We start from the raw sequence: 27,952 nt of genomic DNA, 5'->3' as shown, positions 1-27,952 counted from the left end.
CCCACTTCCTGCTTGCAGACAGGTGTCCTCTCACTGTGTCCTCACATAATAGAGAAAGAAAGAGAAGAGGGATGGGGTTTGCTCTAGGGTCTCTCTCTCTCTCTCTCTCTCTTTATATAAAGACATGAATCCCATCCTGGGGGCCCCACACTCATGACCTCATCTAAACCTAATTACCTCCCAAAGGGCCAACCTCCAAATCCGGTGGCTTCAACATACGAATTTTGGAGGACAGAACATTCAGTTTATAAGAACTGTGTTAAAATCTTTTGTCCCAATGGCTTAACGTGGGGTCACTTTGTCAACCACAGTCAATGTACTTGCATGTCTGTACCTGGAAGAGATTGCTTGTTGTCCCTCAATATCTCATTTTCCCTCTATCAATAACAATGGACTATCTCACGTTTAGAAGTGAGTTGTTGAATTTCCATTTATCTTGTGATTTCCCAGATAGGTTTCTCTTACTGGTTTCCAGTTAGTTCTTTGAAGGTCTGAGAACATACCTTGAACAATTTATTTCACTTCTTTGAGTTTGTTGGGGGTTTTTTTATGATGCAGAATATGGCCCATTTTGAGGAACGTTCCACATGCACTGAGGAGAATATATATTCTGTTATAATTGAGTAGAATGTTCTAGAAATGCCAGGTGAAGTTTGTTGACAGCATTCTTCAGATCTTTTACATTTTCACTGATTTTCTGTCTCCTTGTTCTATCAACTGCTGAAAGAGAAGTGTTGAAGTATTCACATATAATTCTGGATTTGTCTTTTTTGCCTTTCAGTTTCATCACATTTTGCCTCATTATTTTGTAGCTTTGCTATCAGGTACGTAAATATCCTATTCTTGAAGAATGGACGCCTTTATCACCATGTAATATACCTCTTTATTCTGAGTATTACTGCTTTCTGCTGCTATTATCAATACTGCTGAGATTAATATACCTACTCCAGCTTTCTTTTGATTAGTATTTACATGGAACATCTTTTTTCCTTTTTTAAATTTTACTTTTAACCAGTCTATGTTTTTATAACTAAAAAGGATTTACCATAGATAGTGTATAATTAGAACTTGCTTTTTAAATCTGATGTAACATTTTTTATCTTTTAGTTGATGTCTTTATACAGTTTACCTTTAATGTATTATTATATGTGGATTAAAGACTATCATCTATCTAGCTGTTTCCTATTTGTTCCATCTGTTCTTTGTGTTCTTTTCTCTTTTTCTGCCTTTTTAAAAAAAATTGTTATTCCATTTTATCACCACTATCTGCTTATTGTTTATACCTCTTTTTAATATTTTAGCGGTTGCCCTAGAATTTATAACATACATCAGATAATTTATCACCCACTTCCCGATAGTGAAACATCCTTACAGTATATTCCCAATTCCTTCCTTTCATTTTATCTGCTATTTTGTCATGTATTTTACTTTTATATATGCTATAAACACCCAATACTTTGTTATTATGTTTGCTTTAGACAGTTGTTTCTCTTTTTTGACCAATTAAAAAATAATACAAGGGCAGCCCCGGTGGCACAGCGGTTTAGCGCCGCCTGCAGCCCAGGGTGTGATCCTGGAGACCCTGGATCGAGTCCCGCATGGGGCTTTCTGTATGATGCCTGCTCTCCCTCTGCCTGTGTCTCTGCCTCTCTCTCTCTCTGTCTCTATGAATAAATACAAAATCTAAAAAAAAAAAAAAAAAAAAAAAAAAAAGACAAAATGATCTTTAACTACATTTTAATGTATATCAAGTCCATTTCATTTGTTTGTAGAGACCTCAGTTCTTTTGGGTAGCCTATTCCTTCTACTTTCAAGTGTCAATCTTCATGCCATTAATTTGTTCATTTTTTTTGCTTCAGGAATCTTTATTGTTTTGCTTTTGAAAAAGAGGTTTTAACTAAATATTGAATTCTGAGTTGATAAGATTTTTTTACTTTCGTCGCTTAAAAAATGTAACTTCATTTCCTTCCTGTTTGAATATTTTCTCATGAGAAACCTATAATTCTCATACATATTTTCCCCCTATATGTAATATATTCTTTAGTTCTTGTCACCTTCAAGATTTTTTTCATTGTCTTTGATTTTCAGCATTTTGAATATAATATCCGAGGTGCCTTGGTTTGTTTGCCTGCTTGTTTATTTGTTAGTTTGTTTTTGTATTTATTCCGCTTGGTATTCTCTCATCTGAACTCTTGGATCTGTCATTTTGTGTGTGTCATTCATTTTGGAAATTCTTCAACAAATACATCTTCAAATATTTCCTGTGTTCTGTGTTCTCTCGCTCTCTTTCCTTTTCCTTGTGTTTTAGATTAAGCCATTTATTCTGACTCATCTTCAAGTTCACTGTTTTTTCTACTCAGCTATATTGTCTCTGATAAGCTCATTGAATGCATTCTTTGTTACTCTGCTTTTCATATCTAGAATTTATGTGTATTTCTTATATTTTTCTCTCTCTGCTGAATTATGTATTTGATCCATCACGTTGTTCATCTTTTCCTCTAGAGCTTTTGCCATTTTGGTGATATTTATTTTAAATTCTCTAATAGGTATTTCTAACATCAGCATCATATCTGAGTCTGGTTCTTTGATTGCTTTGTTTCTTGACAGAGGTTGCTTTATTTGCTTTACATGCCTCATAGTTTTTTGCTAAAGATGAAGCTGGCCATCTTGTGTAGGACAGAAGAGCCTGAGGTAAGAATTTCTGATGCCTGGAAATGGACACAGCTCTCCCGTTGCTAGGCTTTGTTTTGTCTGTGTCTGTCTGTGTGTGTAGGTGTGTGTATGGTGGGAGTGGTTGGGTCATTATTGTTATGAGTTTAAATGGATTTTGGCGTTGTCACTAGGATTATTCTCAGTGCAACACAGGCTTCAAATCATTCAGGACTACTTTCTTTTCCCGTTTTAAAATATTTTTATTGTTTATTTATTCATGAGAGGCACAGAGAGAGGAAGAGACCGAGGCAGAGGGAGAAGCAGGCACCCTGTGGGGAGCCCGATGGGGGACTCAATCCTGGGACCCCAGGGTCACAACCTGAGACAAAGGCAGATGCTCAACCACTGAGACACCCAGGCGTCCCTCGGAACTACTTTCTATTTAACATGTGGACTGGCTCTCCAGATGGTTTTTGTTCATGACCTGCTCCATCCTCAATTTTGGGTCTTCCCTTTGCACTCTACCTGCAAGAGTGTCTCTCTGCATGCTCTCGCCCCTCTTCAAGCAGTAGACCACTGTTGTTTTGTTTAAGTGTCCTAGGCAGACACTGTGTTTCTGAATCTTGGGGGTATGTCTTTCTCCATTATCTTCTCCAACTCTCAACTGCAGGTCTGGTCCCAGCAGGTGTTTTCATACCTCTTTCAAGTGTATAAGGTTTTGTTTTATTTTCTTCTCCTAGCAACAGTGGGCTTTCATCAGTGCCTCAGGGCATCAGGTTTTCTCTCTCTCCCTCTAATAGCTTAAGCCCTTTCTTTCATAGAATATATAGGGGAGAATGACCTGTGCTTCCCAGTACCCTATGTCCATCATAAGGGGCATACTTTTAGTCCTCTTGTGTGATTATACCAGGTCCTTTGCAGAAAATCCTGTGATGAATGCAAGTTCTTCTTGTGCTTGTATCATCCAGGGGCTCTCTGTACCTTTGCCAGACTACAGTTGGCCTTTAGCAATCCACAAAAGAATTAAGTTGAATTCTTGTGGCAGATAACATCTATCCCAGGTAAGCAAGTACTCACATCTTTAACTCTTGTTAGATGTGTTTTCCTTAGATTTCACATTAGTTGGTAATCATCACTTCTCTGCTGAGTTCAAGAAAAGTTATGAATTTTCAAATTGTGTGGTGTTTTTGCTGCTCCTGCTGTTGTTATTGTTGTAAGTGCAAAAGCAATGCTCCTTACAGCGTTCTACATCCTGAGCAGAAACTGAAAGTCCCAGAACACACAATATTTAGCTGGGCATGTGACCAGTTGGAATCAAGACTGTTTCCTGGCCTCTCTTATGCCTAGATCTGGCCAATTCTATGTACATGGAAGTTGCGCAACTTCCAGCAAATAATCTTAAAGGAGGGAGCATGCACTTCTCCTTGCTTTTCCTTGTTCTGCTGACTCAAATGCAGACATGAGATCTGAAACTGTGACTATCTTGCACCACGAAGTGAATTTAGGAAAAGAGGCCATACCTGGTAGTATAGCAAGACAAAAGGAGCCTCATACAGCACTTTACCTATGCAGATATTCACCTCAGCAAGAGAAAAAATAAATAACATCTTTCCTGTTTAATTTGCTGGATATCCTTTTACTGCTAATTCTAACTTATTTTATAAGCATTCATATCAGCAATTAACAATTGGCATCAAAAGGAGACAATGTTCAAGTACCAGTTTTCTGGTGAGCATTTCTGAAGCAGTAGACTTGCTCTCTTGCCTCCCTCCTGCCCCCAACCTTGAGCACCCAGCACCTAGCTAAGGAGCTCACACATCACTGGTGCTGGATAAATATTCATTAATGAAAAACACAGGCATACCATCTGACTGTGACTTCTCCAGATGACAAATTTGCACTGATATTTTTGTTATTTTATGTAATCATGATTTATAAGCACCTTCCCACCTGCACCATTTAACTCCACCCTCAATCTTCAGTTAGAGATACATAATTAACAGAATGAATTCTTTTTCTTTCCTTTTGGTTTTTTTCCCCCTCTTAGGGATGTAAGGTGAGCTGAAAAGGCAACAACAGTCTTATACGGAAGAGGAAGATGAGAAGCAAGGAACTGAAAAACTCATACCAGAAAAAAAAAATGGTTCCTTGTAACTAAAAGGTAGCTCTGGGTCATCTACTGGGATAACTCTTTAACTCTTTGATTCTGGTGGAGTGTCAGGCTGTAAAAATGTTCTTGGAAGAAATGCTTTCTTTCCTTTCCCAGAAAAATACTATCTTCAAGTTATTTATATCCCATGCTGAAGAGGAAAACAGTAAGACAGTTCTGCAATCTGTCACTGGACCATAGAGCAAATGCTTGAAGCTCCTACCAAGTAGCCAAATGTGGCCTGAGAGCACCTGTGCCATCTTAGGCAAACTCTAAATTCCTTAAGACCAGAATCTATGCCATCTGTTTAAATTTCAAATGTCACACCATAAAGAACATAATATGGAAGATATTTCTTACACCTACAGCTGCTGTTACTGCAAAAATACCAGAAGCTAACAACTTGAAGGATTTAATTGGAGATGAAGGAAACTGTATTGAGAAATAACATCTCTCCATGTAAGAAGCAAAGAAAAGGCATGTTTCTCTTTTCTGTGTATTATTAGAACTTGTCTGCCCTCCTCAGCACATCAGCACTAATGATGCTGAGGTCCATGAAAGATAATTGCCTTGAGTCATTCTCTAGCCACAGAGAAGGTAAGATTAATAAAGAACATTTGTTATAATTTTGCAACCAATTTATGTAATGGAACTCATAATAAATAACCACATTTAACACAAGCATTCATCAAAGCCAATTTACACATCAATTTGTTCACTATGTGTTAAACCAACCATTTGTAAGAATAAGTTGGTTTCTTCCTGTGTCCCCTTTTCTCTCTATTAAAGTAGAAATTATTGTTAGATATGGTAATTTGGGGGGCTTTTATAGAGGCAGCATTGATAGCGATATATGTTGACTTCTCAGCTGTTGCTGCATGATGTGTAATTTTGCACAGCATGTTGCTTCTGTCTGGACTAAGGGGAAATTATTGTTTTAAAAATATAAAACCATTATTGATAATCTTTTCTTCTCTCAGTAAATCGTCACCTCAGATGAACACAGTTCACCGTAAGAGAGGCTGTGTATTCCTATGGACTGTCACCTCTTAATGATTCATAGAAAGAGGGACAGGTGCAGTCTAGTAAATGAAATTCAAAAATTATCTCCAAGCATTTTATTAATTAAACACCATTTAATTAATAAGCCATTTTCAAGTTACCCTATTCCCAAGCTTTAGCCAACATTGTCACCTCTCCCATTTTTATTATCCCATTGTTGCAAGGATATGATGGCTGTCACCTGTGTATATCCTAGAAAATGCTGCCATTACATAGTCACTTACAAAGGAAAAAAAATGGGTACACAATCTTACATTCACAAAGAAAAATTGAAGTCAGAATGGTTGCTAATGTGTGAAACAAACTTCAGTAAGAGGTCATAAATGGTTAGTGGTGCTCATTGTGGTAAACTGAATAAAGCCCCACCTTAAAATGTCTATTTAATCCCAGGAGCCCATGAGTATCTTACCTTATATGGCAAAAGAAATTGGCAGATGTAATTAAATTAAGGCCCTTGAGGTGGGGAGACTATCCTGGGTTATCAGTGTAATCGCAAGGATTCTTATGAGAAGAAAGCAGAAGGTCAGCATTAGAAAAATAGAGATACAGTAATAGAAGGAGAGGTGGGAGGGATGTAGGATCATGAGCCAAGGAATGTGAGTGATTTCTAGAAGCTATTAAAGCAACCATATTCCTACTGCATTCCTCTTTTATACCTTTGAACAAGAACCATGTATCGTTGTTCAGACATATAAAATATCTCTATGATGCCAGTGTATCAGATAGAGAGTTATGGAGGGGTAACAAGAGATAGTTGGGATCAAAGGCCCTGCTTGAAGAACACATTTGATGTTTCTAGAAATTGATGCTGTCATTATAAAGATGACAGTCATTTTGAGAATGATATGTGATTGAATTCTTTTCTCTTCTACCTCTTGTTCTTCAACCTTAGAAAGTCATTTTTACCATGAAGGCAATGCCTTAATATTCAAGAAGTCATCTCTGAATGATTCTGCTTTGGGAAGAGCATAAAATGCTAGTCTTTAAGATACTGAGTGCAATAAATTATAATCTAATTTACAACTTGAATAGGTCTTGTAATATCAAGTTTTGCCTGTTGCTAATCACTCTGGCTCTCATTGTATGAACTACAATGGATTCATCATCTTTTTTTTTTTGCTGGTAGTTCCATGCGTGTTAATCTTATTTCCATCTAGAAGTAGAGTTTCTTAAAGATATAGACCGAGTGTTCCGAGTCCTAAAGAAGTTCTCTGTAAATTTATGATTGGTTAAAAATAGACTCTATTTTATTATTTAAAATATTTATTTATTTATTTTAAAGAGAGAGCATGCACTCATTCGGTGGGGGGAGGGGCAGAAGGAGAGAGAGAGAGAGAGAAAGAGAGAGAGAAAGAGAGAATCTCAAGCAGAGTCTCCGTGAGTGTGGAGCCTAATGCAGGGCTCAGTCTCGTGACCCACAAGGTCATGACCCAAGCTGAAACCAAGAGCTGGATGCTTATGTGACAGAGCTTCCAGGTACCCCTAGACTATTTCATTTTAACCAAAGTTTTATCAGTGCTTTTGTCTGGAACAGGTCATTAATTGTTCTTTTAGCTTAATGATACTGAGGTTAAGTGTCTCTGAAACAACATCTTCAGGATTAAGTTTCACACAGTTGCTTTTTTCTTCTGAATTTTTATGAACTCTTTTGACTTTTCTGTCTCAAAAAAGGAACTTCACTGTAGTAAACGATAACTGATTCTAAAAATAGGCCTTGTTCTCCCTTGAAAAGGAAAGAATGTTAATCTTTTTTCTTAGGATCTTCTTAATCCTTGTTTCAATATTTTTTTATGGCATTTTTAGGGCATGTTGACTTTTAACACCTTTCTAAGACAATAGCTTCTGACCCTGAGTCATGGACTCCAGGCGGTCTGTGAAGGTGTTGCTCACCGGTTCTGAGATGCCCAAGGCAGCTGCAGGTTTGAGAGTATTAGCAGGATCCATGGCTGGTGCCACAGAGCCTACGGCCTCCCTTGCTTCTTGCCCCAGACAGATTGTACAGGCCGTTTCATAATCCATGGACTTTCATGCCACATACCGGTTACTTTTATTGAGTTTGTTTGGGAGCCGTGTGCTAAGTGAGTTTGTAGAGCACATAGGATGTGATGGCCACAGACCCTGTCCATGTGCTAAAAATGCCAGATCTGTGTATCCACACGGTTCCATTAAGCTAAGAGATTCAAAATGATTTCTTAATCTCTCTCCAGACCTCTAGATACGAGATTTCTTCCCACCTCATAGAAATTCTCCAATGGACAATGACTACAGTCACTACAGTGGTTGTTTAGCAAGACTATAAGCCACACAACGCCGAGACTAATCATTATAAATTAACAAACCAGTAATAAAAATCAGAGCAGAAGCCACGAGGTCTAGTATTGGCAGCTACAGTAGTGACCTCTGGTGTGGCAGTCGCAGCAGCGTCCCTGGCCCCAACACAGTGTGGGCGTGGAGGCTAGCCTTTTCCTCAGTCTTCCAAAGATCGTGTGGACTACCTGCACCCTTTGGTTCACCCCAGTCTGCTTAACCTAGGGGTTCTGGGGTGTGCCGGGAAGAAGCCTCAACAACACACCACTGAATCCAGAAAAGATTAAAAAAAAAAAAAAAAAGCTTACACGGCACAAAGGGCAGACAACTGTAGGAAGTGAGCTTTTGGTGACAGTTGCCTGTGTTCTGGGCCGGCCGTAATCCTGCCGTCAGCAGGCGTCCAGGTGCTTCCTGGAGGAAGTGCGAAGCCGCATTCCTGTAACAGGAGCAGCGGTGGCACCAGATGACAGGGAGCCGTCGGGCCGAGACCTCCTGTTAGCTCTGCTTCAAAACTTTGATAAAATCTCTGTTTTTTTCTTTTAAACTTACGGAAAACAGACTTAATCTTAGAGAGACACTGAGGCCACAGAAAATCCAAGGTATTTTTTCATTGATTAATTTTTAAAGAATGCTTGTGGGGGAAGAGGACAGATTTCGTAAAGAAAATGAGGCATAAAAAGAGAAAGAAATGGGTTCGAGTCCCCTGTGCTGTGACTCCGTGTCGAGCACGGAAACCACGATTTCCCGCAGGTCCTGCTCTGCCCCTCGTCACTGACCCACTCTTTGCCGGGGTTCCCTTTGCTGGCTCCCTCACCTCGGTGCCACCCCAACTGCTCTGCTCCGCACAGGCGGGGGCCGTCGGGCTCAGGGCCTTGCACCCCACTCGGAGGTGTCTCTCACCGCCAGCCAGCCATGGCCCCTTTGCTGCGGCCCCCCTTACCCCGCCCCCGGGGGGCACATGCAGGCCTGGCCCCTGGCTCCCCCGTACCCGCTTTATCCTTCTTCCACAGTCAACCTGAACTCGTTCCTGCTAGTCTGAAAGCCATCTCAAGGTTACCCTGCACTGTCCTCCCTGCCTGTCCTCCCCACCCCTGCACCTGTCCTCCCCACTGACTTGAGTACCTGTGGGGCCAGTATTTTTTTTTTTTAACAAGTAAAATGAATTTGAAATATGCCAACTTTTTAAAACTTTTGTTCATTCTTCATCTTTTAAGTAATAACTCAGTCTGAACCTGTCTGGCTGTGGGATGCTCTAAAGTCCTTCGAGGAGGCCGAAGGTTATGGGGTATGTTCAGATACCTGAAGAGTGTGCCCTTTGATACACACTGGGGCCAACCTGCACCTTCTTCCTGTTTTTTCTGCTATGAATATCTCTAGAGATAGAACACTGAATGGAAAATGGTCCATGGCTTGTAATGCAGGAGAAGGGTCCAGGTGAGAGCGGGAGGCAAGTCCAGACCCTGTGTGCAGTCTGGCTGTGCCCAACTCAGCGCCCAGCCACGTCGGTACCCTGAGGCTTTGCAAACTCCTGCACCTGTCCTCCCCACCTGCACGTGTCCTCCCCATCTGTCCCCCCACCCTGTCCCCCACACCTGTCCTCCCCACCTGTCCTCCTGCACTGTCCTCCCCACCTGCACCTGTCCTCCCCACCTGTCCTCCTGCACCTGTCCTCCCCACCCCTCACACCCTGCGATTCTCCCCAGTGTTCTTCCTTGTAGGTCACTGGAGTAGGATGTGGGCTCTGAAGCATTCTAGCTCTCTGTGATACCCATTGGCCCCTAAGTGACTCCAAAATAACACACATTAAACACAAACAGTATTCTTTTCACATATGTGGCCAATTCAAGACAAATTCCCTAGTTGTTCTTTTTTCTTCCTTGCTCACATGCCTATCCCCAGGACCTTTCTCTCTAGATATTCTAAAGCCACTGCTGAATTTTGAGCACACTCCCAATCCAAGGGTTAGTCTGTTCTCCCCAGACTCCCCACATTTCCTGACACTGATGTTTGATCAGCGCACATTCATCAGATTGCCTTTGGTAAAAGACCACTAAATTGTGTACTTTGTGGGGTGGACGTAGGAACACACACAAAATAATCCTTGGCCCTGAGTCCCTGGCATGCATTCTACAAAAGGAATTTTTTTAATGTGGCCCGTGGCCTGCCTTCCTTGGCGCTGTGCTGTCACGAAGGTTGCATGTTGACCGTCATATTGAGAACAGGTCCCCGCTCATCGTCCGCTCTCACTCTTCCTCAGGTCGGGACAGAGGAGGGGAAAATGCACAGCTTGGAGCCGGAGAGGCTGAGAAGCATATTCCGGATGTTACACTCATGAAAGGTACGATCTTGAACTAATTATTTACCTTCTATGTATCTTGGTTTTCTTAGACGTGAAAGCAGAAATCATATGTCATGGTTTAGCTGCCATTTCGACATGAGAATTAGAACCTAAAATGAGATCATGAACATGTGACCGGCCACATTACCATTATGTGTGCAAATAAATAACATATTATTTTTCTGTATTAGTAAGAAGTCATATTTACTCTCAGAGAGCCCCCTTCGTAGAAGCCTGGATTAATCCAGATTAAAACAGGGGAGACACACACCCTGCTCAGTGCCTCAGTGACCAGGAGAAGTCAAATTGCCAATTCTTCCATTTTTGCATAGTATATTTCCAGAATCCAAATTAATTATGTTATGGTGTGCAGGATGCCTGAACTACAAGGGAATGAACTATTTAAAACTAATAAATAGTGTGATGACATTTATTGGGGAAAAAAATTGTCAGGAATAAGCAAAATCTTCTACTTCCTTAGACACATTTGGGCCCAAGTGGCGTATCTTTTGAGGTCACTGTTTTATCATGCGCGTTGATTTCCTGCTGGATTCTTTTGTTTCCTCGATGATTTTTTTAATAACAAATTTATTTTTATTGGTGTTCAGTCTGCCAACATACAGAATAACACCCAGAGCGCATCCCGTCAAGTGCCCCCCTCAGTGTCCGTCACCCAGTCACCCCCACCCCCCGCCCTCCTCCCCTTCCACCACCCCTAGTTCGTTTCCCAGAGTTAGGAGTCTTCATATTCTGTCTCCCTTTCTGGTATTTCCCACACATTTCTTCTCCCTTCCCTTCTATTCCCTTTCACTATTATTTATATTCCCCATTCCTCGATGATTTTAATCTAGCCCCTAAGTGAAGTCAGGTTTTTTTCTTTCTTCTCTATAATCATTAGGATGCAGACGCTTATGTGTCATTTTACCTCCTACTTCCAGTCTTTTTCCTAAAAGCAACATGTGTCAAAAACAACTTTTTGTCTCAGTATCTGGGAGCCTCGTGCCGCAGTAGAAAGACGCCCACTCTCCGAGGCTGCTGTTGGGTACGGATGAGGCTGGGGCGTTCTGGAGACCACCTGTCCACAGCCGCCGCGGCTTCACTAACGGATCTGAACAGCCACGTCAACCTTACTCCCTTCTTTGTTTGAAGATGCTCAGCGGCAAAACGGTGATTCGTTTTCCCAGGAAGCCCACGAGGTAAAACGCAGAGTCTAAAAGGAGCTTGACGTGAATGCAACATTCTTCTTTCAGCTTAGGACACTCCAGGATCTGAGATGAACAGGCTTCCTACAATTCAAGTAAGAATATTTAGGTTTCTCTAATTTATTTCTGTGTCTATAGCTGGATGACCAAACCGCTTACAGGCCAGGCATAAATCATGGCCTAGCACGTCCTGCCAAGCTCCCCGCAACAGATTCTTTTTCCCTTCCTCTGCTTATCCTCCCTCATTGGCTGGGCCCTGAAAAATCCCATCAGGCAACCCTTGGGGATTGGCTTAAGCTAGCTTACAAGTTTGACTTGAAAAATCATTTTGTTCGCTTAAATGTTGTGCTTAATAAGTATTTTTGAAATCGTATCTTACTACTTTTAAAGTTTAGTATCGTTGACATACGGTGTATATTAATTTCTCATGTACAATATAATGACTTAATTCTGTACATTGCTCGGTGTTCGTCATGATGGCTGCACTCCTAGTTCCCTTCACCCAGCTCATCTACCCCTCACCCTCCTCCCCTCTGCTAACCCTCAGTTTGTTCTCTTTGGTTAAGAATCTGTATTTTTGGTCTCTTTTCTTTTTCTTTGTTTTATTTCTTAAATTCCACATATGAGTGAAATCATATGGTTTTTGTCTTTCTCTGACTTCTCTTACTTAGCACTTTACCCTCTAGGTCCATCCATGTTGTTGCAAGTGGCAAGATTTCATCCTTTTTTATGGTGGAGTAATATTCCTGTGTGTGTGTGTGTGTGTGTTTGTGTGTGTGCATGTTTGTGCATATACATCCCGACTAATGCTGCGCTAAACATAGAGGTGTATATCCTTTCAAATTGGTGTTTTTGTATTCTTTGGGTAAATACCCTGTAGTGGAATTACTGGATCGTGTGATGATTTTATTTATGATCTTTTGAGTAACCTCTACAGTGTTCTGCAATGACACACCAGTGTGCATTCCCGCCAACAGTTTGCATTTTTCCAAATCCTCACCAACACTTGTTGTTTCTTGTGTTTTTCTTTTAGTCATACTGACAGGGGTGAGATGAACCTCACTGTGTTTAAGGGAAGAGACCTCAGCTTTTCACCATTGAGTATGATGTTAGCTGTGGATTTTTCATATATGGCTCTTATTATGTTGAGATATGTTCCCTCTAAACCGACTGTGTTGGATGTTGTACTTTGGCAAACACTTTTTCTGCATCTGTTGACACAATCATATGGACTTTATCCTCTGTCTTGATGTGATGTGTCACACTGATTGATTTGTGAATATTGAACCACCTTGCATCCCAGAAATAAATCCCACATGATCATAGTGAATGATTTTTTTAATGTATTGGTGGATTCAGTTTGCTAATATTTTGTCGTTGAAAATGTATGCGTCTAGGTTCATCAGATATTGGCCTGCACTTCTCCTTTATTGTACTGTCTTTGGTTTTGGTATCAGTGTGATGCTAGCCTCATAGAATGAATTTAGAAGATTTCCCTTTCTTATTTTTTTGAAACAGTTTGAGAAGTTTTTGGTTTTTTTGGTTTTTTAAGATTTTATTTATTTGAGAGCGTGAGAGACAGGAAGAGCAAGCAGGAGGCGGGAGTGGGGGGGGGTCAGAGGGAGAAGGAGAAGCAGACTTCCCACTGAGCAAGGAGCCTGACACCAGGCTCCATCCCAGGACCCCAGGGTCATGACTTGAGCCACAGGCAGATGCTCAACCGACTGAGCCCCCCAGGCGCCCCTGTTTGGAGTATTTTGGTTATTAGTTCAATTTCATTGCTAGTAATCAGTCAGTTCACATTTTCTATTTCTTCTTCATTCAGTTTTGCAAGGTGATATATTTCTAGGAGTTTATTTCTTTCAGATTGTTGACTTTGTTGGCATATAATTTTTCATGACATTCTCTCATCCTTTATATTTCTGTGGTGTCAATTGTCATTTCTCCTCTTTCATTTCTAATTCTGTTTCTCTCTCTCTCTCTCCCTCTCCCTCTCCCCCTCCCTCCGTCTCCTTTTTAAAAAAATTTTTTTTGATGAGTTTGGCTAAAAGTTTACAAGTTTTGTTGATTTCTTTTTTAAATAACCAGCTCCTGGTTCATTGATCTTTTCTATTGTTTTATTTTGTTTTTCAGTTTCTACATTGTTTATTTCTGCTTTATTCTTTATTATTCCCTTCCTTCTACTGGTTTTGGGTTTTGTTTGCTCTTTTTCTAGCTTCTTTAGATGTAAGGCTAGGTTGCTTTTTTTGGGAATTTTCATGCTTCTTGAGGTAAACCTGTATTACTCTAAACTTCCTTCTTAAAACCACTTTTGCTGCATCCCAAAGATTTTGGACCATTGTATTTTCATTTTCATTTGTCTCCATGTATTTCTTTAAGTTTTTATTTAAATTCTAGTTGTTAAAAAAATAAATAAATAAATAAATTCTAGTTGTTAACATACAGTGTAATATTAGTTTCAGGTATATAATATAGTGATTCAGCCCTTCTATGGAATACCCAGTGCTCATCACTAGTGCTCTCCTTAATCCGTATCACTGATTTAACCCATTCCCTCTGCTAAATATCAGTTTGTTCACTATAGTTAAGAATCTGTTTCTTGGTTGCCCCCCCATCCTTTTTTTCCCCTTTGTTCATTTGTTCTGTTTCTTAAACTCCACACATGAGTGAAATCATATGGTATTTGTCTTTCTCTGATTAACTTATTTAGTTTAGCATAATACTCTCCAGCTCTATCCACGTTGTTGCAAATGATAAGATTTCATTCTTGTTTATGGCTAATATTCTGTTGTATGTCAATATGTGTGTGTATGTATGTAAGTATATTCATTCATCAATCAATGTACACTTGGGCTGTTTCCATAATTTGGCTATTGTAAATAATGCTGCTATATTGGGGTGCACATATCCTTTTGAATTAGTATTTTTGAATTCTTTGGGTTAATACCCAGTAGCACAATTGCTGGATCATAAGGTAGTTCTATTTTTAACTTTTTGAGGACCCTCCATACTTTTTTTTTTTTTAGTTAAGACTCCATTTATTGAATTCATATTTTCTAATATATGGGCTGTGGTATTTCTTTTGCACTATTAGTAAAAATAGATTTTGCTAATCAAGAACCACTTGAACTCTGACCAGTATTTGGCATTTAAAGGCATCTTAACTTAGTGGTTAAGAGTATGTTTAAGAGTCTCTCTGGATTGGAGTCTTAGTTCCAGTTTAGACATACAGCATAACCTCCTTGTGCCGGAGAGTGCATAAAATGAGGTACAGTTGAAAGAGAGTTTATATGGTAAATAGCACCAAGCTTTCTCCTCCATATAGCCCTTCCTCTGTATCCTATTCATCCTCATATTGGGTATATCACTGCACTGTAATTATATGTATACTTGTCTCCTCTACCAAATTTTTCTTCAAAAAGTATCAAGGCCTTTCCCCCACCTTTTTTCTATTCATAACTCCAAATGAAGTGCCTGGTATGTAGATAGACGAATTCCATACTGTTTTCCACAGTGGCTGCACCAGTTTGCATTCCCACCAACAGTGTATGAGGGTTCGTTTCTCTTCACATAGACACCAACACCTGTTGTTTCTTGTGTTGCTAATTGTCCCCTTTATAATTATATAATTTCCTTCTTTTTCTCTTGTTATAGTCTTTCTTTTAAAACCTGTTTTGTCCAATATAAATATTGCTACCCTGGCTATCTTTTCGTATCCATTTTCATGATAAATGTTTCTCCATCCACTCACTTTTTTTTTTTCTCTAAAGACTTTATTTACTTATTCATGAGACACACACAGACACACAGAGGCAGAGGGAGAAGCAGACTCCATTCAGGGAGCCTGCTGCAGGACTTGATCCCAGACTCCAGGCTCACATCCTGAGCTGAAGGCTGTCCCATCATCTACTCACTCTCAACCTGCACGTGTCTTTAGGTTTGAAATGAGTCTCTTGTAGGCAGAGCATATAGATGGGTCTTGCTTTTTTATTCATTCCATCACCCTTTGTCATTTGATTGGAGCATTTAGTCCATTTGCATTCAAAGTAATTATTGATAGGTATGTATTGTTGCCATATTGTTACTTGTTTTATGGTTGTTTTTATTTTTTTTCTCTTTCTTTTCTTCCCTTGCTCTCTTCTTTCATGTTAAGTTGGGTTTCTTTAGCTATATAGTTGGATCCCTTTCTCTTTATTTTTTGCATATCTATTACTGGTTTGTGATTTGTGGGTAGCATTAGGTTGGTATGTAACATCTGCATAGAGCAGTTTGTATTAAGTGGATAGTCGCTTAAGTCTGAACCCCTTCTTAGTCCCACTACCTCTTCTCCCACATTTTAGGTATATGGTGCCATACTTTACATCCTTTTATTTTGTGAGTCCCTTGACTGGTTTTTATGGATACCCTTAATTTTACTGCTTTAGTGCTTCCTACTTTTTCTTACTTCTTATATTCTTTCCTTTCCACTCAAAGAGTTTCCTTTAACATATCTTGTAGGCCTGGCTGAGTAGTGATGAATTCCTTTAACTTTTGTGTGTCTGGGAAACTTTATCTCCCCTTCTATTCTGAATGAGAGCCTTCCTGGATAGAGTATTTTTGACTACAGATTTTTCCCTTTCAGCACAGTGAATATATCATGCCACTCCTCTCTGGCCTACAAAGTTTCTGTTAAAAAATCAGCTGATAGCCTAATGGGATTTCCCTCATATGTAGCTGTTTTCTTTTCTCTTACTTCTTTTAAATTTTTCTCTTCATCACTACCTTTTACCATTTTAATTACTATGTGTCTTGGTGCAGACACATAGTTGACTTTGTTGGGGGAAATCTCTACCTCCTGTGTCTAGATTTTTGTTTCCTTCCCCAGATTCAGGACATTTATAGCTATTATTTCTTCAAATACATTTTCTGCTCGCTTTTCTCTCTCTTCTCCTTCTGGGATCCCTATAATGCATATGTTATTACTCTTGCTGATGTTGCTCAGTTCCCTAGGTCTATTTTCGTATGTTATTACTATTTTTTCTCTCTCCTGTTCAGCTTGATTGCTTTCCATTACTCTGTCCTCCAGGTTGCTGATTCATTCTTCTGCTTCCTCTAGTCTACTATTTGTTTATTTCATATAATGTATGTTTAATTCAGTTATTGAGTTCTTCATCTCCGAATGGTTCTTTTTAATATTTTCTGTCTTTGTCAAAGGTCTCACTGAGATCTTCCACTCTTTCTTTTAAGTCCAGTGAGTATCTTTATGGCCATTACTTTAAATTCTCTATCAGGTGTGTTGCTTATGTCTGTTTTGTTTAAATCTTTTGCCATGATTTTATTCTATCCTTTTATTTGAGACATATTCCTCTATCATGTTCAGTCTCTGTGTCTTTTACTCTGTGTTAGGAAAATCATTTGCATCTCTTCTTGAAAATAGTAGTTTATGAAGAAAAGTTCCTGTATTGCCCTGCAATGCAATGTCCCCTGTTCACTGAACCTGGCACATCGGAAGTGTCTCCTATGTGTGTTTCACACACTCTACTATTGTGGCTAAGCAACTTTTGCCTTCAGTCTAATCATCTGTGTTGGCTCTCTTTGCATGTTGTGAGCATGATTTGGGCCCTTTGTTGTTAGTGGGCCAATCTGGGGCTGCTTTGGGCTTGAGTTGAGTCAGACCATGTGCTTACCAGAGATTGGTATCAAAGTGCAGGCTGCTTTCCCTCTGTTAGCCCTAGAGAAGCTTTTCTTGTTGGGTTGGACCTGCAGTCAGACCCAATATCTGCCCACAACCCATTCCTGAGATCACAGACTGATTTTGTAGTTTCCACCCCCTCTTTCTGTGGAAAGAGTCATTTTGGGAGTACTGGTCTTTATTAGAGCTGCTTCCATCCTGCCAGGCTTGTGGCACCTCTTTGGGTGGGCTCTGACCAAGAGCATAATGGAGAGCGTAGATCAGCAGGAGAACACAGGGCCAGAGCATGCAATGTTAGTAAAGTTTAAGTGGTCTGCTGTGGGAGGAGACCTGGAGCTGCTTTATGAAATTACCGCTGCAGGGTTGGAGGGGGTGTGTCCAGAGGAGAACATGGGGGTAAGCATGTGATACAGCATGGTCCTTGTGGGGGCCAATGGTGGAGGGGACCTGCACCCCCTCAAAACTCCTGCTGGCGCTGGCCAGGCTGGAGGGGGTATATATGTATAAGGGCTTGTGGGCAAGGCACACAATGTTTGCAAAGTTTGAGTGGGCCTGCTATGGGAGAAGACCTGGAACAGAAGGCCTGGAAGGGTATGTCCACAGGAGAACATGGCAGTATGGTGCACTGTTAAGCAAATTAGGCAGAGAGTGTTGCTGCTGCATTGGTTCCAGCTGGGAACAGGGCAGAGCATTGGTGCCTGCCAGCTCCCTTGTTCCTGGACAAGTCTCCCAAACACCCTTGGCCCTCCAGCACACACTCCGAGATTAGCAAACAAATGTTCCCCACGCATTTTTCAACTGCTGCTTCTATGCTGTAATTCAGTGAGGCTGTTTGTTGTGCTGTCTCTTGAAGGAATGGAACTCAGTTTCCTCTCCCCCTCCTGGCTCTCCCAGAGCCTGCTGAGCTTTAAAGATCCAGGTTTTAAGCTCTGTTGATTGAAACAACTCACAGAATTATGGCCTTCTTGTTTTAAGGCCAAATGTCATAAGGTTCCCTTGTGGGTTCCCCATGCCCAGGCTGCTGGTGTGAGGGCTTGTTGTTCTGTGCCTGAGGTATCACCCCCTCCCATGGACAGTCCTGTGGGTCTCGTTGGTTCCCCATTATGTCTCTGCCCTTCAAGCCCTCTTCAGTGTGACCTTCTCTACAAAACTATACGTTATTTACACTGATATGGGTGTTATCAGGTTGTATGTGTGGGATGAGGTAAGCCTAGGGTTCTCCTGTTATGCCATTTTCCCCTAAAGTCTCTTAGTAAGTGTTTTATATGCCTCAAGTCTATATGGATTACCACATCCCAACTTTTAGTATAGGTCAGGAGTAGAATGCACACTGTTTTCCTGGGCTCACCCATATTTTTAAATATAATAAGCAGATTATTTGTATATTTTGGGAAAGCATCAAGCATCAATATTTTTGGCTACTTTTTAAAAGAAATCAGAAGAGCTAACATTACTGGGTTAGCCTTCCTGCAAAGCAGCAATTGGCCAGAGCCAAAGAGTGTTGCCCCATCTGAAGGGCATATGTTCTCCAGTGTCTGAGTCCTTATGATCCTATTATTTCTCTGAAAATGAGGGTGAGTTTCAGTTGACTTTTATTATTGCACTGGCATTGGTATTTTCCTCAGATTTAAGCACTGTCTTTAGGCACATATCTCCATCAGAGGTAGAAAATGAAGAGGTAAAGAAATCAAAGAATAAAAATGGGCTGTTATTTCTCCGTGGAAGTGAAAGTATCACAGATGACTCACCCATTTGCATCCTTGCTCACTCCCTACAGATACTTCAGTTTGCAATCTTAGCTCTAAACCCTTCTCGATTAGGAACACCAAAACTGCCTTTACCAATCCATCATTTTCTCCACATAGAAGATTGCTGCTTCTGCTTGAGATTGTTTCCTGACTAAATCTTTCACACCTTGTTGCAGTCCCACAGAGTATTTAAACAGCTCTTTCAGAACTTTTATTTAAATATTAAAACAAATATTTGTATTCTTAGGAAAGCAGAGACATATTATAAAGTAGCTAATTACTCTTAAAATCATCTAGCATCTCATTAACTTAGCACATTTGTATGAGTTGGTTTTCTTTGGTGTAAACAACACAAACAAACTAGGTGATTTAATTAAAAGGGAATTTATTAGAAGGACATGGGATGGCACCATGGACAGTGAGAGAACTGAAGAAAACCAGGCCTCACTTGATAGGAACAGATACAGCTCAGAGAAGTTGGGCGGATGGAGCAAATGACAGTTTTATCAACATGCTGCTGATGACAAGTAACATCTCCAAAAGGTTTTTGGTTTTTATTCTTCTATTAACTCAAGACTCAAAGTTCAGATGTGCAGATGGCCTGGGGTGAATGACCCTTGTCTCTAAGCGGGGGAAGTCTATATACCTTGAATGACAGTCTCAACGAAACTACAAAGAGTGAAGGAGAGGTAATTTCATATTAGAAAATCCAGATGTTGGGGCAGCCAGGTGGCTCAGTGGTTGAGCATCTGTCTTCAGCTCAGGTCGTGATCCCGGGGTCCTGGGATTGAGTCCCACATTGGGCTCCCTGCCTGGAGCCTGCTTCTCCCTCTGCCTGTGTCTCTGCCTCTCTCTGTGTCTCTCATGAATAAATAAATAAAATCTTAAAAAAAATCCAGATGCCTTTGATGAGAAAAAATAGAGAATAGTTGCCAGAATACAGCTAAATCCCACTACAGGATCCGTTAAACGTAATCTAGCAGATGACTTCTAATGTCTTTAAATTGTGCAGTGTTTCCATACAAAAATAAGGTGACTTGCTTTGTTCTTTTGACACGTCCTCTGCTTATATTTGTACTCAGTTTTATATTCTTTTTCAGAAAACTCCCCCAAGTTAAATAAGCTTTAGGGTTCAAATACCTACATCTCTCCTGAAAGAATTAAACACAGCATTCACAATGCAATTTTTTAAATCAAGGAGACGTTGAGACAGACGCAAGGTAAGTCCTACGTGGGATCTGCATCAAACGCTTTTTTCTCCCACTCCATCGTCTTTCACCTTCTCTTCTGCCACTTTCTATCCCTCTCTTTCTACTCAAGAAACAGAAATGAAGATAAGGGTAAGACGTCATAACAAGACAGGGGAGGGTCAGAAAGCAAGAGAGATGCCATGTTGGAGGCAAAGAATTAGGGCGGATATCAGAGAAAGAAAAACAATTTTGAGGTACACTACGATTCTAAGTTAAGCCTCCAGCAAATTTAGATGTTGAAACTGCATTCATATATTCAACGTTACTGCATTTCAGTTTTGAAACATGAAGAAGGCACGACGGCAGAGGGCTGGAGGTGGGCCGGCAGTCCACGGGGAGTGTGGCGGAAAAGAGGGGTGGAAAGGGAGAGGCCAGGCCGTGGTCGGGGGGCAAAACAGGAGGAAATTTCATGCATGGAAAAGGCCTACACCCAACCCACACCCACACCACTGTTTTGATCTTGTAACTAATTCTTCTTTGCTTCCCCTGTCTCCCAGCTCAGAGGATTTGCTTAAAGTTATAGCCAAGCCCTGCTCAACACATTCCCCTCTCCCACACCTTCCCTCCTCACTCCCAGCCCACACCACACGCAGCAGAAAAGCAGTTTAGAGATCTCCCGTTGCTCCCTCACAGGCCCACGCTGCAGCTGAATATTCCCAGCCCACTACAGGATCCGTTCGCTGTAATCTAGAGACGACTTCTAATGTCTTTAAATTCTGTGACGTTTCGATACAAAGAAAAATAAGATGACTCACTTCATGTTTTTGACACATCCTCTACTGATTGTCCTTCATGATTATACAATCATATACTGTCAGCCTGACTCCTTATAGGAAGGGTCCAAGTCCCTCGTATACACAGACAAGCCTCAATCTTGGTATTTCAATTCCAGGGAAAATTTTAAGTGATAAATCTCTTCTACTGTGCATGGAATTAGAAAGTCTACTTAAACTACCATAAGGCAGATGAATAGAAGATGAATAGACCTAAGTGTCAAAATGTATTTGGGAGTTTTCTCCCAATGTGTAGGGCCCTCTTTGCCATCACTTTCAGCTAGATAAAACCCACTAATCTACGCTGATGCTTCAGGACAGAACACTCGTTTCCCTCAGGATTTGCTGGTATAACTGAGGATGTCCCATATTCTTACTTTGATCCATGTGGCTTCAGCTATCCATAGATTGTCAGAAGCTAAAACAATTCCTTGGCAGAGAGCTGTCAGGGACCATTCATGGCTCAGGAAATTAAAAAAAAAAATGGTATCAGAGAATATCTAAAGCTTATGAGCTGCAGACTGGCCGCACAGACTTATTAAAAGCAGAGGAATTATTTATGCTGGAGGGAAGAATTACAATAGAAACACAATGGGATTTGGGCTGATGAACTGGTAACTGAGTTTACCATATACTATGAGCCCCTATTTTTTAATATAATTCAAAAATCTTTAAAAAGCAGTAAGCTGGAAGTGATCAGTGTGCAGCGTGGGCCTGTGAGGGAGCAACGGGAGATCTCTAAACTGCTTTTCTGCTGCGTGTGGTGTGGGCTGGGAGTGAGGAGGGAAGGTGTGGGAGAGGGGAATGTGTTGAGCAGGGCTTGGCTATAACTTTAAGCAAATCCTCTGAGCTGGGAGACAGGGGAAGCAAAGAAGAATTAGTTACAAGATCAAAACAGTGGTGTGGGTGTGGGTTGGGTGTAGGCCTTTTCCATGCATGAAATTTCCTCCTGTTTTGCCCCCCGACCACGGCCTGGCCTCTCCCTTTCCACCCCTCTTTTCCGCCACACTCCCCGTGGACTGCCGGCCCACCTCCAGCCCTCTGCCGTCGTGCCTTCTTCATGTTTCAAAACTGAAATGCAGTAACGTTGAATATATGAATGCAGTTTCAACATCTAAATTTGCTGGAGGCTTAACTTAGAATCGTAGTGTACCTCAAAATTGTTTTTCTTTCTCTGATATCCGCCCTAATTCTTTGCCTCCAACATGGCATCTCTCTTGCTTTCTGACCCTCCCCTGTCTTGTTATGACGTCTTACCCTTATCTTCATTTCTGTTTCTTGAGTAGAAAGAGAGGGATAGAAAGTGGCAGAAGAGAAGGTGAAAGACGATGGAGTGGGAGAAAAAAGCGTTTGATGCAGATCCCACGTAGGACTTACCTTGCGTCTGTCTTAACGTCTCCTTGATTTAAAAAATTGCACTGTGGGGGCACCTGGCTACCTCGGTCAGTAGAGCATGTAACTCTTGATCTTGGGGTTGTGAGTTTGAACCCTATGCTGGAGGTAGAGATTACTTAAACATTTTTTTAAAATGTTTAAATGTTTTAACTTAAACTTAGAACCCAGAGATCAAGACCTGAGTTGAGATCAAGGGTTGGATGCTGTTAGTGAGTGAGCCATCCAAGAGCTCCTAATTTTTTTTTTTTTAATTGCACTGTGAATGAAGTGTTTTAACTCTTTCAAGAGAGACGTAGTTATTAGAGCCCTACAGCTTATTTAATTTGGGGGAAATTTTGTGAAAAATAATATAAAACTATGAATACAAATTTAAGGTCAAACATGAATGGTCTCTGGCTTCCGATTCTAGTTTATATGGGGAATAACCAAGGAACCTTTATGAATCATACTAAGAGCAACATCAACAAAACGGATTAAGTGAACATCTTTTCCTAGCAGGATAATGGAAGAGAGTAGATAGAATAAAGGCTTGATAAACTGATTTCCAGAGAAGAGCAAGTGCTGCCTCGTTGAACAGAGTAACATAGCAACTTCTGTACCTGAGGGATGGTTGTTCCTCTGGATATGGGTGGATAGAGATGTAGGTCTGCTGTCGGCGAAGACTCTGCGGGGGCAGAAACAGCTGAGTTTTTCATGATACTGAGATGGCAGGAGATGTTTACATCTGGAAGAGTCCAAACAAAGAACAAATTACTTAGCCAAGTAAGTTTCCCTAATCTGAATATTACTAAGAAATCAGCCATGGAGGAGGGGCTGAGAAGCAGAGAGAAATCACATGTTGTTCCTTGGATCTCGGAGCACTGCCAAAGCTGAACTCAAAGATAAAACAAAATGCCTTACACTAAATCCCAACCTTCTTGCACCTGAAATATGGGCAAGATTAAAAAGGCAGTGATGATACAGGAAAACAGAGACAGGGCTGATCCCAGGTGAACTCAGGAACTAACGCTGTGAGTAGTTTCAGGTCACGTTGACTCTGTAAAGATTTTTAATGCCAGCACCTTTACCCTAACTGGCGAAGAGGGGCAGTGGCTTGCACTCTCTGGCAATGAAGCAAAATGAATTAAAAATTTCATACTGCTTTTTATATACAATATTCACAATATAGTAAAATATCATGATATATGATGAAGCACGAAAATTGGTTTCATTACCAAGGGGAAAAAGTCAATGTAAAAAAATTAGAAGTGCCTCAGATACTAAAATTAGCAGCTACAGAATTTAGCATAATTATGAAAAAGAAGGAATTCATGAGAAAAGATCAATAGAATGGTTCAAGAGATGAAGTATTCTGGGAAATGTGCAAATTCTAAAATAAAAGAAAAATGAATTCAATTTCTAAAATTGAAATTTATACCATCTCAAAACAAATTGGAGAGCATTACTTAAAGATCTTCAGTAGAAAATTTCTAACCAAAGAGCGTAGTAAGGAAAAAGGTAGGAGAAAAATAAATAGGGCAACTGTAACTTCTGGGAATTAATAAACCATCTAAAATGTGTGTATTTGGAGAATACACAGAAGGAGGGGGGAAAAAGAATGAGGCAGAAAGCATGTTTTACAAATAATGGCCAGAATTTCTCCAAATTTAACAAAAAATATCAATCTGTAGATCACAAAGCTTAACAAACTCCAAATAAAAACCTCAAGTAGGGGATCCCTGGGTGGCCCAGCGGTGCTTCTCCCTCTGCCTGTGTCTCTGCCTCTCTCTCTCTCATGAATAAATAAATAAAATCTTTAAAAGAAAAAAAAAAAAAAAACCTCAAGTAGGATAAAGAAAACCACACCTTGGGATACATAGTCAAGTTGCTGAAAGTCAAAAGGAAAGAAAATATTTTTAAAGCAGCCAGAGGAGAAAAAGACATATTATCTCCCAAAGGAATCACTGTCAGGATGATAGCTGGCTTCTCACCAGAACCCTCGCAAGCCAATAGATGGCAGGATGACTGATTCTTCCAGATACTGCGGAAGATGTGGAGCAAACAGAACTTTCACGCACGGCTGGGGTGGCTGTAAAATACACCAACTGTGTAAGATGAGTTGTTGCTATGGAGGTCAACATTTACTATCTATGACCTAAGCGTCGTACCCTTAGCCACGGCCCTGGAGAAAGGTGTCGGATGGGCACGTGTGCTGCTGAAGCGGGAAGCGCTGGGGAGCAGGGCTGGGTGAGCACATGACGGGTGCGGCAGACACCTGAGAAGCCGAGCCCTGCAAGGGGCTGTCGTGGAAGCCCGCGGACCCTCCGCCGACCTCAGGCACAGGCATGACGGTGACACAGCTGCTGTGTTTGGCCAGCGTTGGGCGACGGTGTTGTGAAGGTCATCGCAGCAACGGGCAACCAGCCAACTCAAGAGGCCAACCCACCGCTTCCACTCACGTGCGTCTTGCTTCCGAGGCCCACAGTGCACCCTGTTGTTTGTTTCGCAGACAAACGTGGCGTTGTAGGTGAGCTCCCGGGAAGGGGCGCGTGTTCCACCAGCACCGGACCCCCGTCTCCTGTGTCTACCTCTCCTTCAGGGGAGCCCACGGTTGCCCGGGCGCCAAGGCCCGGTGCGGCCTTCCTGCAGGCGGGCCAGGTGGCGGGCCACGGCTCTTGCTCGGCTCACAGCAGTTGTTAGGGACCCTCCGCTGTAGGAGACACTCCAATTCTAAGATGCTAACATGTGGGTTAAATGTGCTTCTTAGAATCGCTGGAAAATGCCACATCCCCAGTCACTATATTTGCAGCCAGAGCTGCTGTTTCTGGAGCTGGACTCACCTTTCCCAGGGATGTCCATTCTCTTCAAAACGGCCTGATTTCAAGAAAGGCCTTAGAGAGGACTTCCTGTGTCTCTCCTACGCCTCTGTCTGCTGAGTACCTTTTGGCTCCCGCTGTATATTCTTTCTCTTTCTTTCTAAAATTCAGCATGTTCCAGAATTTCCTTCCTTTGCTGCTGCATAGCCTCCCGTGGTCTGTACAGAGCACTACGTGCTCCCCCATCAGTGGCCACACGGGTTACTTCCAGCTTTGGGCTAGTGGGAATGGCCCTGCTGCCACCCGGGGTGCCCACCCCTTCCACTACCGAATACTCAAATAATGGTGAGGGGACGCATATGGGAGGAGGAGGAGGGGAGAACAGGATCTACAATCCGTATTAGCCAAATATTTCAGAAGTATTGTTCCCGCTGTCATCCGGGAACATCTCCTTAATGCTGTGATCTCAGAGACACAGAGATAAGTCGTCAAACAAATCCACTCGGTTTTCAAGGATATTAGTGTGTACGTGAGAATGAATCTGTTATCAGTTCTCCTCACAGAGGAGTATGATCTTAACATTACAAATGCAAGTCAATAGAAGAACTAATTGCATTTGATGCTGGCGACACTGTTTTATCCCACTTCTTACAGCAGAAGAGGATTGGGAACTCAACCCCAAGCCGTCCCATCTCTTGAAAATACCGTTAGAGGAAAAGCCACTGCCAAATCCAGTCAAACCTGTTTTTTGTGCCATTGATATGGCAGCTGTAGGTGAATGAGGGCCACCTGAGGGCCACCGAAACACCCACATGCACCCATTCTGAGCCCCCACTGCGAATTGTGACTCTGCTTAAGGTCGGAGCAATCCTAGCCGTTGATGTGATCGATACATTCCTTTCTTATTGAGAAGAAATGAGAAAAATAGCCAAACTCTTTCTCTTTTTTGAATAGAGCACCAATAACACAAAGAGCATTCTTTTGCAGCATAAATTATGTATATTTTAATTAATTTATTTATTTTAAAAAATATTTATTTATTCATGGGAGACGGAGACGTGGGACTCGATCCCGGGACTCCAGGATCACGCCCTGGGCCGAAGGCGGGCGCTAAACCGCTGAGCCACCCAGGGATCCCCTATATTTTAATTTATAATGTACTTTTTTTCCAGTACAACTTTAAGGTGGTTGAGTCAGTTTTAAGTTTTGTTGTTTGGTTTTACTTTCGTCAAGTTTTGTTTCCTACATTTTGTAAATCTCTAAACGTTTCCAGTAGGAAAAATATGTAGATTCATCTTTATGTTATAACTTACCCAAAGTGTTGGATTTAACTTGAAATCTTTTCAGCTCCTAAATCACCATTTTATGATTTAAGTTCTCAGCACAGCATATTAAGCCTTTGGTGAGTTAAATAACAACTTCAAATGAGAAATCATATTTTTTAACATAAATTTCACAGATTAGGCTAACGTTCTGGGTTTGTTTCAACATCCCCCTGTGATAATTTCCCACCACTCAGTAAAGATTCCAAACCGTGAACCGTGGCTTTCATAGTTCTGCGTGATATGGTCCAAATTTACTTCTAACTTCACCTCCTTTCCGTGCCTCTGGGGCCTGCTCTTCTCCAGCCCCTGTGGATTCCTCGCTTCTCTTCGAACAGACTCATGCGCTCCTATCGCATCAGGACAGGCTGGGTTATTCTGCAGTAATGTATTAACTCCAAAATAAAAAACTCTTAAAACCAAAGGTTTTGTCTTGTTGGGTCTACCTTTTTTATTAAAGGGTATACAGTTGAGAAAACGCTCAATACCTTGACCACCGTTAATTATTGCTCTGAAAGGAGAAAAGAAGAAACGTACGTTTTCCAGCTGACAAGTAAATGCTTCAATCCAGAAGTGACACACATTATTTCTTTCCACGATTTGTTGGACAGAATTTGCCGTAAGACCCATCACAACACAAAAGGGCCAGAAACTACATTCCATGTGCCTGGAAGGGAGGAAAAGAAGAAATATTAAGCAAAAATAAAAAACATGAATTACTACTTCAGGCATTTTTTTAAACTTGTTTTTAAAACTGATGGGGATGCTCTTCCCTCAGGAAATCAGATGACACATTCTCTTTCTTCCAATTTTGCCAAAATCCTTAGAAAGTTCATCCCTAATAACCCCATCTAAAACAACTTTCCCTCATTACTCTCTCCCTACCTGCTTTATTGTTATCCTCACATATCCCTATCTGACATTATATCCTATTTTGTTACTTGTTTTATACACCTAGACATATATATACACACCTATATATATTTTAATACATAAAGTACTATATTTTCTTTCATGTTCATTGATTCATTGATATACTCAGTTCCTAAAAGAGTCTCAGGAACTCAGCAGACAGCAAATATTAGCTAAATGAGTTAATAAATGAATGCATGTATCAGATTGTTATGTAGTATTTAGATTCTCTATCCATCTATATATTTAAGAGTAGGTTTCATTTATATGTTGCAAATTTAGTTTAATAATACATTTTAAATATAAAGAAAATAGATTCTGAGGGTTTTTTGTTGTTTATAGTTTTTTGAGAGTAGCTTTCATTTATATGTTGCAG

At 40.9% G+C, this 27,952-nt stretch overlaps 1 protein-coding gene and 2 long non-coding RNA genes across 10 annotated transcripts in view; 2 read left to right on the top strand and 1 right to left on the bottom strand.

Annotated features, from left to right (window-relative positions):
- Positions 1 to 3,625: 3,625 nt before the first annotated feature.
- On the top strand, positions 3,626 to 9,597 carry LOC140611426 (uncharacterized). Its single transcript, XR_012012631.1, has 3 exons — positions 3,626 to 3,713; positions 4,700 to 5,398; positions 9,385 to 9,597. It is a non-coding gene; the product is annotated as an uncharacterized lncRNA (long non-coding RNA).
- A 742-nt stretch (positions 9,598 to 10,339) lies between these two features.
- Positions 10,340 to 27,952, bottom strand: part of TMEM232 (transmembrane protein 232) — a 248,986-nt gene continuing 231,373 nt past the window's right edge. For 2 of the 6 annotated variants that reach the window (XR_012012608.1, XR_012012609.1), the window contains 3 exons: positions 27,202 to 27,331; positions 23,147 to 23,271; positions 11,231 to 11,794 (listed from right to left, as the gene is read on the bottom strand). The gene's annotated coding sequence lies outside the window, so the exon portion shown is untranslated. Of the gene's footprint in view, positions 10,619 to 11,229; positions 11,795 to 19,497; positions 19,799 to 23,146; positions 23,272 to 26,875; positions 27,015 to 27,201; positions 27,332 to 27,952 lie in introns of those variants that run through there. The other 4 variants (XR_012012605.1, XR_012012604.1, XR_012012606.1 and 1 more) reach the window with 4 other exon arrangements.
- LOC140611412 (uncharacterized) overlaps positions 24,689 to 27,952 on the top strand; it is an 86,279-nt gene continuing 83,015 nt past the window's right edge. For all 3 annotated transcript variants that reach the window (XR_012012628.1, XR_012012629.1, XR_012012630.1), the window contains exon 1: positions 24,689 to 25,053. This is a non-coding gene — a long non-coding RNA (uncharacterized lncRNA). The remainder of the gene's footprint in view (positions 25,054 to 27,952) is intronic.

The sequence above is a fragment of the Canis lupus genome, chromosome 2 (assembly GCF_048164855.1).
Source record: "Canis lupus baileyi chromosome 2, mCanLup2.hap1, whole genome shotgun sequence".
Taxonomy (NCBI): domain Eukaryota; kingdom Metazoa; phylum Chordata; class Mammalia; order Carnivora; family Canidae; genus Canis; species Canis lupus.
This window is presented reverse-complemented; position numbering and strand designations above follow the sequence as displayed.